Consider the following 15697-nt stretch of genomic DNA (forward strand, 5'->3'; position numbering starts at 1 on the left):
CAAAGTCGGCAATAAAGTACTCATGTATGGAGTGTGTAACAAAAAGAAAAATCAAAATACTCTAGAAAAGGACCATATAGAGTATGTGAATTTACCCCACAAGGTACCATTCATGTGGAAATGCTTGATGGGGTTGAAACTATTGGATTCCTCAATGAGAGTAAATTTAAAAGATACTATGATCCTTAGGCCAATAAGAGCTATGTACCATCCATCAAGAAAATCTTAGCCAAGGCACGAGAGGTGTTGAAAAATTTACAAGTCCAAAGTGAGGCTTGAGAGCGACACCAATGTATTAGGTGCCAATGAGAGGATAATCTTGGAGTTAAGCATGCATTTCAAGATGAAAAAGTAGACTTTTGTCCTACCTCTATGATACTCAAATGAGTTAAATAGCTCCTATGGGAAAGTACAATATAATGAATTATTGAACACAAGAAATGAAATCTGAGAACACCACGCCCTTTGGGCTCTCCACAAGATTTGGGGCCCGTGTCTTCGCCTGTCGAATTTCACTCAATCTGAGCTGGTGACTCTAGCCTCCTGCAGGTGCTGCCCCGAGCCTCGATCTGATCTCTGATACCAGTTGAAGGAGTTCCTGAGCGGAGTGGCGAAGTGCGAACGCGACGAGAGAGTGCGAGAAGAAGAGCACGATGATATGGTGAACTCCCTCTACTGTAATGTGTAGAGCATAGTGAGTTCTTATTAGGTTTTTACAAAAGAACATGTGTACATACCTGGCGGCCCGCCCACTTACCTGGGCGACCACATTGGGCTTTATACCCCAACAAGTGGCGCTATGCACAACTCACCAGGACAGAAAGGGCCACACTAGATGCAAAGAAGACAGATCTTTTCTTACAAGCTGGAGGTAAAGAGTTTCAAAAAAATTTGAAGCTTATTCTTGAAGATAAATATGCGGAGCAAGGACTAAAGACCGACTAAAATGAGGTTGAAGGTGCTGTTTCACTGCTTGCCAAAAGAAAAGAAGAAGGAACAAGATGGTAGTAACCACTACAAGTCCTTCCACCTCAACTTCTTACAAAATGGTAAAGCCTACTTTTATAGCTCCTAAGTTTGATGAGTCCATGCTAGATGACTTGAAGGTGACGCTTGCAAAGCTTGAAGAAAAAGGCCAACCTCAGGGCCACTTCCTAGGCAAACAAAACAGCCCAAGGAAGTTTTTGTTAATAGATGTATTTGGTGTGATAGTACACACCATGTAAGAAGGGATTGTGATAGTTTCAGTGATTCTTTGACAAAAGATGTTGTCTTTTTTAAGGATGGTAAAATCCATTGTGATAGTTTCAGTGATTCTTTGACAAAAGATGTTGTCTTTTTTAAGGATGGTAAAATCCACTTAAGAGAGACAGGTCTACCCTTGAGAACTAACTTTAGAAAGGGGGGAATGAAAACCTTAGTTGAAGATATGGAAACTAATCATTCCTCCTCTTCAGTTGAGGCAACTACTTATGGAGTAAAAATTGAGCATCTTAGTGATGAAGAGGTGAGTGAGCATCATGGTCAACTTTGGTCAAATTTCATGCAATTAGCTAAAATGGAAAATCTTACAAAAGAGATTCTATATGAAGCAGGTGATTGCATATGTTTAGAAACAAGATGGAATGATCCAATGGACTCATTATCAGTGCATGCCTACATTACAAAGTTCCAACAAAATGAGGCAATTGTAGAAGAGAAGCGCAGACATGAGAATCCTGATGAAGGACCATAAAAAAGAGCTTCTACAAGTGGGGGAAGAAGTGACTCAATGCCTTCCCAAACACCCCCGACATAAGGAGCATCTCCACCTAAAATACTCATGGAGGGGTATACAACAGGAAAGAAGAAAGAGCCAACAAAAGGTAAGACAAAAGGCTCAACTTATAAACTACAATCTGATATTGAGGTTGCTACAGATTTAAAGAAAGTCTTGGAGGATAGGATTTTGAATAGCAAGATTGAGTTTACTATGGGAGAAGTTCTTGGCATTGCAAAGTGTGAATTCCATGAGGAGATCATTGAAATCATCAAGAGAAAGAGGCAAACTCTTGCTGAAGTTTCTCATCCACAGGTTGAAGGAGAAACCTTGAAGACACAAGGGATGCAATTGCAAAATAAGGAGGATGATGGAGGTGTCTAGTGGGAGAGTGAAGCAAGTGCATTTCGTGAGTGATGAAGAAGAAGTTGAAGCTATTCCTATGAGCTACTCTTCACAAAGTCACTGGGCAAGGGCTACTACAGAAACTTTAGTCAAGGTAGGTGATCTTGAAGAGCCATTTGTTGCCTTGATTGACCATGGTTCAAAAATAAACATAATGTCAAAGAGTCTCTACAACAAGTGCAAATGGCTGATGGACATAGATCATGGTTGGATGGTAAAAGTGGCAAACAATTCATTCGGTGAATTGTATGCAGCATGTCCAGGTGCACTACAAGAGGCTATTCATATTAGCGACGCTCACACAGCGATGCTCAAAAAAAAAATCTCGGCGTCGCTATGAGCGTCGCTATAAGCGTCGCAAATTTACAAGTAAATTTACGACGCTCATAGCGATGCTTATAGCGACGCTCATAGCGACGCTTATAGCGACACTCATAGCGACGCCGGCTGGGCTAAAAAAAATAACAGAGAGCGCCCAAAAACTCAGATCTCAGATCTGAGTTTTTCGGCGCCCTCAAGCAAGGAGCAGGTAACGCTCTCCTCTCTCTCTCTCTCTCTCTCTCTCTCTCTCTCTCTTTCTTCTCCACACACACACACACACACACACACACACGAGGAGAGGAAGGAGAGATAGGTATGCTCCTTCCCTCTCCTCACTCTCATGTTCCCTTCCCCTCTTTCTCTCTCCCTCTCTCTCTCTCTCTCACTCACACACACACACATAGTGTTTTTGAGAGAGAGAGAGGAGAGAGAGAGAGAGAGAGAGAGAAAGAGTACAAACATAAACAAAAACGAACACATACATACATAAACAAAGAATGCACACACACATTGAGAGAGGAAAAGAGAGAGAGAGAGCATGCATAAACAAAAAACGCACACATTGAGAGAGGAAAAGAGAGAGAGAACATGCATAACAAAAAAAACGCACACACATTGAGAGAGAAAGAGAGAGAAACTAATTTAACGTCGTAGGAAACTAATTAAAATTAAAAGACCTAAAGATCTAGCCGACGAGGAGTTGAACTCAAGACCTATTATTCAAGAGGGAAATGGCATAACCAATCTATCATACTTGGCATGGGTGATAGAAAGGTTATACCATTTATCTCTTTTTATTGGCACACACATCCACACACGCGCACACACACAAGAAGAAGAGAGTTATAACGTCGTAGGAAACTATCCTAAAAGACGTTAAAGATTAGGTTAGATGTAGACTTACGTTAAATTAGATTTAGGTTTATTTAAGTTAAATTAGATTAGATTTAGGTTTATTTTTAGTTAGATTTACGTTTATTTACGCTAGATTTAGATTTTCGTTATATTAGATTAGATTTAGGTCTCCATAGACTGCGATGCCTGCATGAAGCGGGTGAAGAAAGCTCTCAATGGAATATAGGGCATTGCTGCCTTCACTCATGGTGGGTCCGTCGATCCAAAAGTACTGGTGAAATGTCTTCAGAAGATAGGGAAGAAGGTGGATCTTCAGGGCGGCAAGAGTCACTACATCCCCGACAATGACCATCTAGACAACCTCTAGTCATTCAACAGCAACTTCAAAGTTAGTAACAAGAGCAAGAACGGTCCAAAGGGCCAATTTCTGTCGTCAGATGTGGATGGAGATGAGGCAGCGTACATACACGAAGGTACTGTGACACACATTAAGGGAAGAGAAAGCATCACCAGACCTCTCTTTCCTGAGGAGCCGACTAAGAGGAGGAAGATCACCTCTACACCTAAGTGGCCCAAGGCCGCAGCGCGTGCTCAAGCGTAAGGTAACATTTGGCTTAATCTCATTAATAAGGGATTACATGACCACTACAGGCAAGAAAAAGGCTAGTGAGCAACCAACTTCAACCTCCAACTTGCAACCACGACTCTCACCCCTAAATCCTCCTGAAGCAAAGAGGCGAAGGCTTGCCTACAAGATTTCCGCCCGTCTGCGAGTGCTCCCAGTGCACTTTGTGAATCCAGACACCACCAATCCCAAGCCAACCTCCTGTCCGCGTGAAGATAACTTTGGATATTGTCCAAAGTGCTTTGGAGACCGGGTGAAAAGCCTCCCTGCCCTACCTTTGCTGCTAATTTTCAAGAAGTTATCTCAATCTAAGGAACCTATCTTAGTTGATGATGTGCTGCACATTAATGGTGTCACTTTCATTCGTCATGCTGATTATGGTAATAGCATCCAATTGTTGCTTGCTAAAAGGCTCAGCATTGTACAAAGTGTTGCCATCACGCCTTACGTCTTCACAGATGCATCAGGAAGAGTCAAAGTGATCCGAGGTGCTGACCTTCTGTGGCTGATCAGGCTCATTGGTCCCAAGGTGGTGCAACTAAGCTAGGCTCTTGTGTGTAAGTATGGATGCCAATAATGAGAATGATGATCCCCGCATGTTTCCTTTCCATTTTGTGCGTCATATCCGTGTGACTATTTGTATTGATAGAAAAATCTTTTATCAGCAAAGAATAGCCCTGTTGTTTGGAGCCGAGAGACTTGGGGAAATCTTGCGCTCTCCTCATCCTGTCATTCTACCCTTACTAGACTATTACCATTCCTTTGATGTGTCGATCTTCATCCTATTTTGAGCTAAGTTGTGCTAAAGCTCCAAATTGTAATTACCATACTCTAATTTAAAATAAATTGGAGCTGTTTGTGTAATTGTTTACTCTCTCACTTATGGACTTCCCTAATTTTTATGGTAAGCCTGGGGAGGTTGCTCTAGACTTTTTGGATAATTTGGAAATGGCCTTTCTGGTATCGGGAAGGGATGACGAAGCTACTAAGTTAAGGGCCTTTCCTTTCGTCTTGAGGGAAGGTGCAAAATTATGGTATCAAACTTTGGCACCTGAAGAAAGAAGAGACTGGGAGTCCTTAAAGATGGCCTTCATCGAAGAAGTTCGCCGCCATGAGCCTCCAGAGGAGATATGGAGACAACTCTTAGAGCTACGCCAAAAATCACCCAATGACTATAGAAGCTATGAAGGAAAGTTTTCCAACTTGTGGGAGAAATGGTGTGCATCACTAGGTGAAGGAGAAAGGGTGCCAGAATGCCTAAAGAAGGACTGTTTCCTGGCAGGGATTTACCCCATCCTTCGAGAAAAGGTAAAAGGTAAATTCCCAGATACCTTTGATAAAGCTATGACTTATGCAAGGGAGAAGGATAGGAAGTTAAAATTCCAAGCTCAACTACAAGGGGGAATGGAGCCTCCACCGCTAGCTCAACCTACGGCAAGGGTAGTACCAGGGACAGGAGCAACAGACCAAGAGTCCTCTTAACAAGAATTACTTCAACAAATCACCAATCAACTAGAGAGCATGTCTATCAATCTGGTTCAAGGTGTAAGGGCTCCCCAGCCAGGAAATGAACGAAATAGACAAGAAGGACAAAGGCAAGCACGTGAGTACATTTGCTACAACTGTGGAGAGGTAGGTCACGGCATGTATTATTGCCCCCATCCACGACGCTATCAAGGAAATGGTAATCAAAGACGGCCTCCTCGCCAGCAAGTCACTCCTCCTCGAGCTAGGCCACTAAATGGACAAAATGCACACGTGGCTCCACCAATCCAAATATTGAGACCCCCTCCTCCACCACCACAAGCACCAGCAGAGATCCCTCCACTACCATCGGGAGGGAGGACAGGGCTGTCTCTGTCATAAGTCTTGACAATGGTAAGGATAAAGGGAAAGAAAAAATGGAGGAAGCTGTTGCCATGCCAATAAAGAGAGTTAGGAGACAAAGAACTGATGAAATGGAAGCTTCAGAGCCGGATAAAGGGAATGAGGGTTCCTCCCAAGTGATAGGAGACAAGAAAAGGAAGAGTAGGTCAAGGAGGCACATAGGAGTAGAAGACTTTCCACTTGGGGTAGGATCCATACCTTACGACCTGGTAGCAGATGTGAGTAAGCAAGGACCAAAGATTTCATGGCAGCAACTCCTCCACCTTTCCCCAAAGATGCGTAGAACATGGTCTAAGATGGTCAGCACCAGGAGGGCTAAGGCAAAGTCAGTTGGGTCTATTAGTGCAAGAGGCATGAAGGATATCGTGCCAGTCATTGATGCAGAGATTAAGAGTCAGCGAGTCTCCAATATGTATGTAGATGGTGGAGCCGAGATTTGTGTTATGACAGAGAAATTAATGCACAGGTTGGGTTTGGAAGTAAACGAGCAAACTTCCTTACAAGCTAAGATGGCAAATAATGTAAGGGTGGCTTGTGTGGGAAAGGTTAATGGAGTGAAGGTTTCAGCTTTTGGTGTTGCAATCTCAATTGATGCTTATGTGATCCCAACTAAGGGGGAGGGCTATCCGCTAATCCTTGGAAGACCTTGGATTATGGCTATGAAAGCTAGGCAAGATTGGGAGACAGGTTCCCTTGAGTTGCGACCAAATCATAAGGTAGGTGGCAAGCAACAAAAAATTGTGTATGACATGAAGCAGGGTAGACAACAAGACCTAGAGATGGAGACTTCTATGGATGAATGGAGCACAAGTAGTTGCTCTTCATCTGAGGATGAGTCATCTGAGGAGGATGCTAGCTCTTTGGAAGTCATGGGTATAATACTGTGAAACCCAGAAGGAGAAGGTGGTCAAGACTCTCTAAACAAGGAAGAAGCCACATGCTTAGAGGAGATGCTAGCTAAGGACCTACTAGAAGAAGAGAGAGAACCCTATTTGCAGGTACTAAAGAAGCATGCTGGCCTCTTTATAACTGATTACGAGCACATTAAAGGAGTGACGGTAACCCAACACCATATCCAATTAAAGGAAGGTGCCAAACCAGTGGTGCAAAGGCTAAGGAGATTAGGGCTAGTGCAACAAGATGCACTCTTAAAAGAAGTAAAAAGATTACTCAAGGCAGGATTTATCTACCCAGTGGAAGATTCTGAGTGGGTGTCTCCAGTTGTGGTAGCACCAAAGAAAAATGGGAAGTGGAGGGTATGTGTGGATTACAAGCCTCTAAACGCAGCCACAAAAAGGGACCATTTTCCTTTGCCTTTTCAAGATGAAATACTAAATGAAGTGGCTGGTCATGAAAGGTACACAGTGTGTGATGGGTACTCAGGCTACTTCCAAATCAGAATTGTAGATGAAGACCAAAGAAAGACTACCTTCATAACACCTTGGGGGTGTTTTTCTTATAGAGTTATGCCTTTTGGTTTAACTAATGCCCCAGCTACTTTCCAGAGGTTTATGAACTTGGTGTTTCAACCTTACTTTGGTAAGTCCATACGAGTCTTCATTGATGATTTTTGCATTTACAGCTCTAGGGAAGTACATCTGTCCAAGGTTGATGAAGGTTTCACCCGTCTGGCCCAATTGGGTGGGCAATTGAATAAAGACAAGTGCCACATAGGTGAGAGCAAGGTCACTCTACTAGGCCATGTTGTGTCTCAAGATGGTATTGAGGCTGACCCTGAAAAGGTAAAGACATTGTTAGCTTTACCTACTCCTTCAAACGTGAAGCAACTAGTCTCCTTCATTCAAAAGGTTCGCTACATGGGACGATTCATACATCTCCTTTCTCAGGCAATCTATCCTTTGCAGCAGCTCACTAAACACACTACATTGACATGGAGTGAGGAGGGTGAAAGGTGCTTTCAAGAAGTTAAAACCATTTTGAGCTCATTGCCTGTCGTCCTACAACCCACATGGGGTGAATTATTCTATGTAAATCCTAGTGTAGGTCCAGAAGCTCTAGGAGCTGTCTTGATGCAAAAAGACCCAAAGACATCTCTCATGAGACCAGTCTACTTCTCTAGTAGAGTGATGACAGCTGCTGAAAAGGGTTTTAGCGCAACTGAGCAATTGGTGCTAGCTCTTAAGTTTGCAGTGGAGAAGTTTCGGGCTTACTTACTTCCGAGACAATTTGTGGTGATCACAACTGAGGAGGTTTTTCCATATGCCCTACAACACATGGAATTGTCTCAAAGAATAGCAAAGTGGGTGGTGCAGCTTCAAGAGTTTGACTACACACTACAAGTAGAGGATTCCACCCGTGCTTGTTTGGCAGATGTCCTCACACAAAGGTGTTATGAGAAGGCCAAGAAAGAGGCACCTAGTATGGTACCGCCTATCCCGGAGCCTGAAGCTCTACTGGGAGCACACAGTCTGTATTTTGATGAGGCTTACAAGAGGACCAAAGACAAGGCATTAGCAGGCATAGTAATATTAGGTCCAGAGAAGGAGAAGATCTTTGCAAAAGGGTTTCATCTAAAAGAGGTTCATTCTAACAATGAGGCAGAGTACCATGCCCTTGTTTTAGGGTTGCAATGTTGTCTTTCTCAAGGCATCACAAAGCTAAATGTTTTTGGTGACTCCATGTTGATTGTTAAGCAAATGGTTGGTGTATGGGCCTGTAAAAATGACAAATTGTCTGTTAAGATGAGGGAAGCAAAGGCCTTGTTGAAGGGTTTTAAAGAAGTTCGAGTGCACTTTGTACCTAGAGATCAAAATCGAGAAGCAGATGCCTTAGCAGGTGAAGAACTACAAACTCTCATAGTAGGTTCTATCCTTGTGAAAAGTCCTTTATACCAGGGAAAGGAGGAGCTGCATGATTTACTTTACTTTCTTGAGTATTGTGAAGCACCCTCCGGTATGAGTGAAAGTGAACGTAGGTGGTTGGCAAAAAAGGCTACCAGCTATAGCTTAGTGAATGAAGACTTGTATTGTAGAGGGAAAGATGTTGTCTTAAGGAGAGTTCCTGCATCCCAAGAGATAAATGATATTTTGTTTAGTTGTCATGAAGGTGTGTGTGGTGGCCACTTTGCACAAGAGATTACTAGCAGAAAGATTTTACAAGCAGGGTTCACGTGGCCAAGCCTCCATCGAGATGTACAACATTGGTGCCGCACATGTGAGGTTTGCCAAAAAGCTGGACCAAGGCGTCTTACCCATGAAAATCAGCATCCAATCAAAACCTATGGGCCATTTGAAAAATGGGGGATAGATGCAATAGGGCCACTACCTTGCACTCAATCAGGGAAGGAATACATCATTATGGGGGTGGAGTACATGACCAGATGGGCAGAAGCTCGTCCCACAAAGCGCATCACAGCCAAGGACGTGAGTGATTTCATTTTTGAATGCCTTTGTTGCCGTTTTGGCACACCTTTGGAGATTCTCTCGGATAGGGGACCGGGATTTCGAGCTGATTTAGTTGGGCAATTGATGAGCAAGTTAAAAATCAAGCGCAGGCACTCTATATCATACTACCCTCAGTGCAATGGTCTTGTGGAAAAGGTAAATGGTCTTATATGTAAAATCATCACTAAGCAAGTGCATTTACATCCTAAGACATGGGACAAACACCTAGATGCAGCACTTTGGGCCTACAGAACATCCTTTAAAACATCCTTGGGGTATACACCTTTTCACTTGGTTTACAGGCAAGAGGCACTATTGCCTATAGAAGTGGAGCTAGCGAGCCTCCGAGTTCTAAAAGCACATCAAGAGGATAGTCAAGAGAAGCAGGTGGAAGGAAGAATCATCGATTTGGAGAGGTTAGGGCTAGATCGAGAGTCAGTAGTGAAGTACTATGCAGCCCAGGTAGAGAAGAAACGAAAGAAGTTCAATCGCAACCTTGTCAAGAAAGGTATCAAGGAAGGTTCTTTAGTGCTCAGATACGACACTTGCTTTGATCGCAGGAAGGATGGTAAGTTCTTGCTTAAGTGGGAAGGCCCTTTTGTAGTGATACAGAGATTCTCAAATGGTAGTTACCAACTAGGTGACCTAGATGGTAAGGTACATCAGACCCCGGTAAATGGTTGGCAATTGAAGGCCTACCAATGTCGTCTTTCACAGCCATATGCTGGTGAAATCAATGCTAAGGATGGTTCAGAGGAGAGCTCATCATATTCGAGCTCCAACTAAGGTAACAATCATGTACATAGTCGTTTCAAAAAAAAAAAAAGAGGACAAAAAAAATTTTTTTTAAAAAGGAAAAAGAGAAGAAAAAAAGAGAATGCTACCAGTGAAAGCGGATATTGACAATGGATGGGGTATGGCTTTCAAGGGTCTAGGAGACCAGTTGTTAGTCATGGATGGATACAATTATTCATTAGAAAAGACTAAACAGGGTGCATCAGCCAAGAAAGCAGTAACATGGCAAATTCAATTGGTACCAGGTGGGTAAGTATTCAAGAGAACCCTATTGTAGCACAACCTACAACTAGAGGCATCAAATACCTCTAGCTTAAGGGGGAGGGCTATATGATGCATGGTTTTTAGGACCCCTTCTGAAGATGCAATAAAGGCACAGTCAGTTGTTGGGGAGATGAGGATACTCTAGTCCAAGGGATCTCGAAAGAGAAGAAAAATCTACTTCACAAGCACCAAAGAGTAAAAAGTGCCGTGGACAGAAGATACGTGGGAACGAGCTCTTATGCATGCCTACAACCTATATCTTACAGAATAGCCCATTCTAGGTGTGAATTTCTAGTGAAATTTACACGAGGATGTTCGTGTGGACTCACAACACAGCATACTCCGTTTTCACTTTTTTTACCGACAGTAAATATTTTTTACCACAGTAAATATTTTTTACCTACAGTAAATATTTTTCACCTACATGGTAAATACAAATCACTTTTTACCTACAGTAACTTTTTTTACCCATGGTAAATATTTTTTACTGCACCATAAGTATTTGGTAGGTAACAGTTCACTGTTACTAGAAGCAGTGATTGGGCATCAACAATGCAGTTACAGGAGGAGAAAAGGGGAAAATCTTATGGTAAAGGTGAATCAACAGGGATAAAGACTTTTGAGTTGAAAAGAGACATGCTGATTTTTTCAAAGAACACATGTCAAAAGAAGCCATGGTTGAGGATTTTTTGAGAATTTGATATTCAGGAGGACCCAGCAGGTCCCCCCCTGACATGTGCAGAACCTCCAGTTTCAACATCCACCTTACCTGCTCTTAAATGCTGGTCAAGGCCTTATCCCCATGTGTCACAATCAGAAAAATCAGCATTTACCCTCCCCTCTCACATCACTCTAGAGAATATCTTGATGGTGACATATCAGGTGACCTGAATCTGTTGACCACCCTAAGCAAAAAGTAACCCCAATCAGCGGATTTAAGCATGTTTATCCCTAATCCTAAACCCTCTCAGAAACCTATATAAGGAGGCCTTCTCTCACTCAAAACCAACACCTCACCCCCTTCACCAAGCAATGAAGCTATGACGACATTGCTCACAACGAGGAGCTATGGATGGAGCTCTACTCTCTCTCTCTCTCTCTCTCCCCCTCTAGTATGCTACATTACTAGCCCTAAAACCTAAATAAGGAGTCTTCTCTCATGCTCCATGGCCACCATCCTCGCCATCATTCTCTAAGGTATTGATGTGTTGCTAGTAGGATCATACCTACTTGCTGGGTTGATTGTTTTTGACAAGGGATTATGCCATCCTTGGCTTGCTTCTCTATATCCTTGTTATGTATGATCAGATGCCGTTGTATTGTTAAGCTGATGTCTTGTGTATATATATGCTACATAAGGTCCCTAAGATTCGTTTCTATGTGTTTTGCCATATGTTTTGATGCCATCATAATGCCAGAAGTCTCACTTGCCTATGTGCACTATGTGTGAGGTCCCTAAACCTCTTAATTTAGGGTGGTGCCCCCTTTGTTTTGTTCTTTGCTTGTTTGCATGAGGCGTGGTTTGTGGAGTGTGCACGAGTACAGAGGCCACCCGATTGCACTGCTCTTTTTCCCGCTATCAAAACCTTATGCTAAGATATGTGTGCAAACATTATGTCTACATCTCCTTCTTTTACATACTTTCTCTATCAAGTTACTCTATGTGTGTTGATGTATTAACTTAATACATATACACAAAAGAACATAACGTTCAAAAGACAACTGGCTTTAGATAAAAGGACAATGATTTGTACAAAAATGACTCAGTCTTAGATTCATTTTTTTACAATATAATAAGAATGTGGCATCATTCCAATGATCCTATACAAAAATAATAGAGTTGTGGAGGTCATCCGGGTTGAATCAGCAGGAATCTTCAAAGTTGGACTATAGAAAGACTAAACCTTTTTAAGAAAAGATAGAATTCTCACCTACATCCATATAGACAAGTCAAAAGATTTTGTTAGACTTGGCTACATATAACATGTGTCAAAGAACCTATCAGTTGTTATCAATGTCAAACATCAAAATTATAAGACTAGCTACAATCCTAATGTGCAGAACAAATGATCCTATTCTTTAAGCTTATATGAACCCATCCTTTCCTTACTTCAAGGTTTGACATAATTGAGAGTAAAAGATTTTTTTCTAGTTTCTAAAGTACCAAGCTATACTCATGGAGTAATGTCCATCAGATCATTACAATAATCTCTATATTTTAATGCTTAATGTAGATTAATTTTAGATTATGATTTTGAACAAATTGAAAACCACTGCAGAGTCTACATTTAGGTTCTCCTTGAGTTAAAGCCAAGCCGTTATAGTAATGAGGTAAAAGTGTATACAATCCAAGTTAAACTAACCTTGCTAAAACTGTATTCTCAAAGTACTACTTTTAAAGCAACCTTTTAGTTTATCCAAGAGTTCCATCCTGTCAAACCATCTATAAGCTAACCAAAACTTGTATGCAAAAGTAATATCAACATTGATTTTAGGATCAATAGAACCAAAAAAAGGTCGTGCCATTTAAGAGGACCCAGTCCCCAGTCCCCAGTAATATGTTAGTACCAAATGTTTCAACAAAATAGAGATACCATCTGATCAGACAAACAATGTACAATAGGATAAAGGAGAAACCTTACCCTTTAAATACCTATCCTCATCCAGGGATGGTAATATCTATGACTAAAGTAGGCTCACACCTCAATATTCAAGTATAAGTCAAAGCTAGATCCCAAACCACACCAAGAAGAGTATGCTAGCCATATATAGGATATCAAAAAGAAAAATTCTAATTGCATATGGCAAAAAGTTGTGGTAAAATTCCAAAACCATGACTTTTGAAGCTAAAGACACATCTGCCATAGTAGCTAGAAAGGAGACAATCACATTAACTAACACATCATCCCAGTTAGCCAGGAACAACGTCAAGTCAACAATACCATTAGTTCACAATTAGTACATTCTCAAGCTCAACAAACTTTTCAATAAAAGAGGCTAAATGATGCCAAAATTTTGTCATACAATCACGTGATTCCCATCAAGGAGGAGACCAGTATCATGCAATAATTTCCAATTAAGATTTGAAAAAGATCACAATGTATAGTTGAGCAATAATCAAGGTATAGAAAGATCATAAGTGAAAACATTAGGCATAGTAAATAAGGCAACAAAGATCCAAAAAATCAACAAAACATAAGATGAAACCCCTTAGAGAGGAAATAGTTGGGAAACAGTCAGCAACAATCACAAAAACATCAGATTAGTACTCCTTCTATTAATAGTGTTCAGTGAAAGCTCTAAAAGCAAGCATAATGATCCTCAAAATGAACCTATAATCACTCAATTCTAGCATAAAATTTATTATCCTCAGAATGATCAGTTATATACAGTTAGTTCTAGCAAAACAAAAGGATCAGTCACATGCACATAGTTCTTTGCAAAACAAGAAGGATCAATTAAGTGCACTCAATTAAGATAGTATAATTCCCCACGTTGATTGTGGAACATAAGGGAGGTAGCTAAGCATAACAAGGTACAAAACAACCACTAGAACCAGTCCAAGTACCATAATGAAATTCCCATCAAAATCATAGTATGAGCTAAAGCATGAGTCCATAGCCAAAAGGAGGTATGAATTCCTCAAGCATTAGCCAAAATTATAAAAAGTCCTCAAGTATCGCCCTCAGTCCAACAACACAATTACAACAATGTACGACAAGAATTATAGTAATAATGTCTAGTCCTTAACCACTTAATTAGAGATCCTCCACAAGTATCTGGTGCTTTAGTAAACAGCCAGGCTATAAGAACAATAATCAACCAAATTGAACAAAAAGTAAATCAGTTAAGAGTTAAAGGATGATGCAATAGGATCCTTTGTATGCGTCACGTCCGAACCACACAAAAAAGCACATTACCTCATAGCCTAGTAGAATTATCTCCATTTGTTGTAAGGTAACCTTCAAGCATTAATCAAGCAAAGAGATCAACGTCCTAATGTAGCTAGAACCAGTTGGTAAGGTAGAGGACCTGTGATGAAATGGATCCAACAATCACTCAATCTGTACCAAAGACAATACTCCAATTCTAGATTACGACAGTAAATCACTCACACTCACACTCTCTTCTAGTGAGCTTGTAAAACTAGCACATGTAAGCCCAAATCATTCCCTTCACAACATAGAAGCTCTCTTATAGATAAATTATTAACCAATCTACCTTTGATGCTAATAGAAATTAAAAAAAAACTCTCGAATAAATGCTACTAAGGACCCCGTAAGTTGCAGATTACGTGTGACAAGCTTAAAGTTTCACAAAACAGGCTAATAAAGTCTAAATCAATAGAAATTAGGGATCCTATTTTTAAACCTAGTAAACATCTTAGGATTTTCAAAGATGCTACCAGGACCTACCTGCATAGGCAAGCAAAAGAAAACATTGTATACTATAAAATGGAATGATGAGAGGGATTTCTCAGGTGTGACAACAATAACAAGCAATGGGGGATACTTGGATACCCGTTACCCATTATGTACAACTTAGTGCTAATTAATTGTATTGATGGTTGGTTGTTTGGCAGGTAAAGGTCCCCACTTTCATCTAGCAAGAGGTTTTACTTATCCTCCAAATCCAAGTTCATAATGTAATTGTTGCATCAATGCTAATGCACAACCAGAATATCATAATAATTGATTGGTTTTTCAAAAAACATTGAAGTTTATGTTAAATATGGACTATTGATTTTAGTTTTCAACAATATCTAAGTGTCTCAGTATATGATTCAAGTTGATGGGATTATACCTCATGCACTTGTATACTTTGCAGCTCTTTGCATGGCTAGATTAAAACTTTGTGGTTCATTCACTTCATTTTCATTAACATGTTAGATTAATTTTCTCCAACTAGGGTTATTTTGATCTTTTTGGATCTTACAACCCCCTCATTACTTACTGGATGTTGAGATGGACGATGGCCACGCTAAGGATTTTGCAAAAATTGAAGGCATGTTATCTCTAAAAACAATGCAGATACTTAAGGTGAGGGTCCTCTTGCCGTCACTTACACTTGGGAGGTTTTTTCTATCGGTTCTTACAGTTTAATGAGGTTATCCAAGTGATTAGATAGCTATAAAGATATCATATTTCTTGCTTGAATGGGTGAAATCATGTTTATTGCCTTGGACTTGGAGATTTCTTTTGGTAGTGGTATCTTGTTAAAGAAATGTAGCACTTTGGTTGATTGTTCTATTTACTCTCTAGAAATACTAAGCTGTGAAATATTTGACATAAAAATTACTTTGTGCCCTTATGGAAATGATGACAGTAAAAAATGATATCAAACCGATGCTTATGTGGATAATCTGATTATTTTAACTATGGC

The sequence above is a fragment of the Adiantum capillus-veneris genome, chromosome 26 (assembly GCF_014529385.1).
Source record: "Adiantum capillus-veneris isolate H3 chromosome 26, ASM1452938v2, whole genome shotgun sequence".
NCBI lineage: Eukaryota > Viridiplantae > Streptophyta > Polypodiopsida > Polypodiales > Pteridaceae > Adiantum > Adiantum capillus-veneris.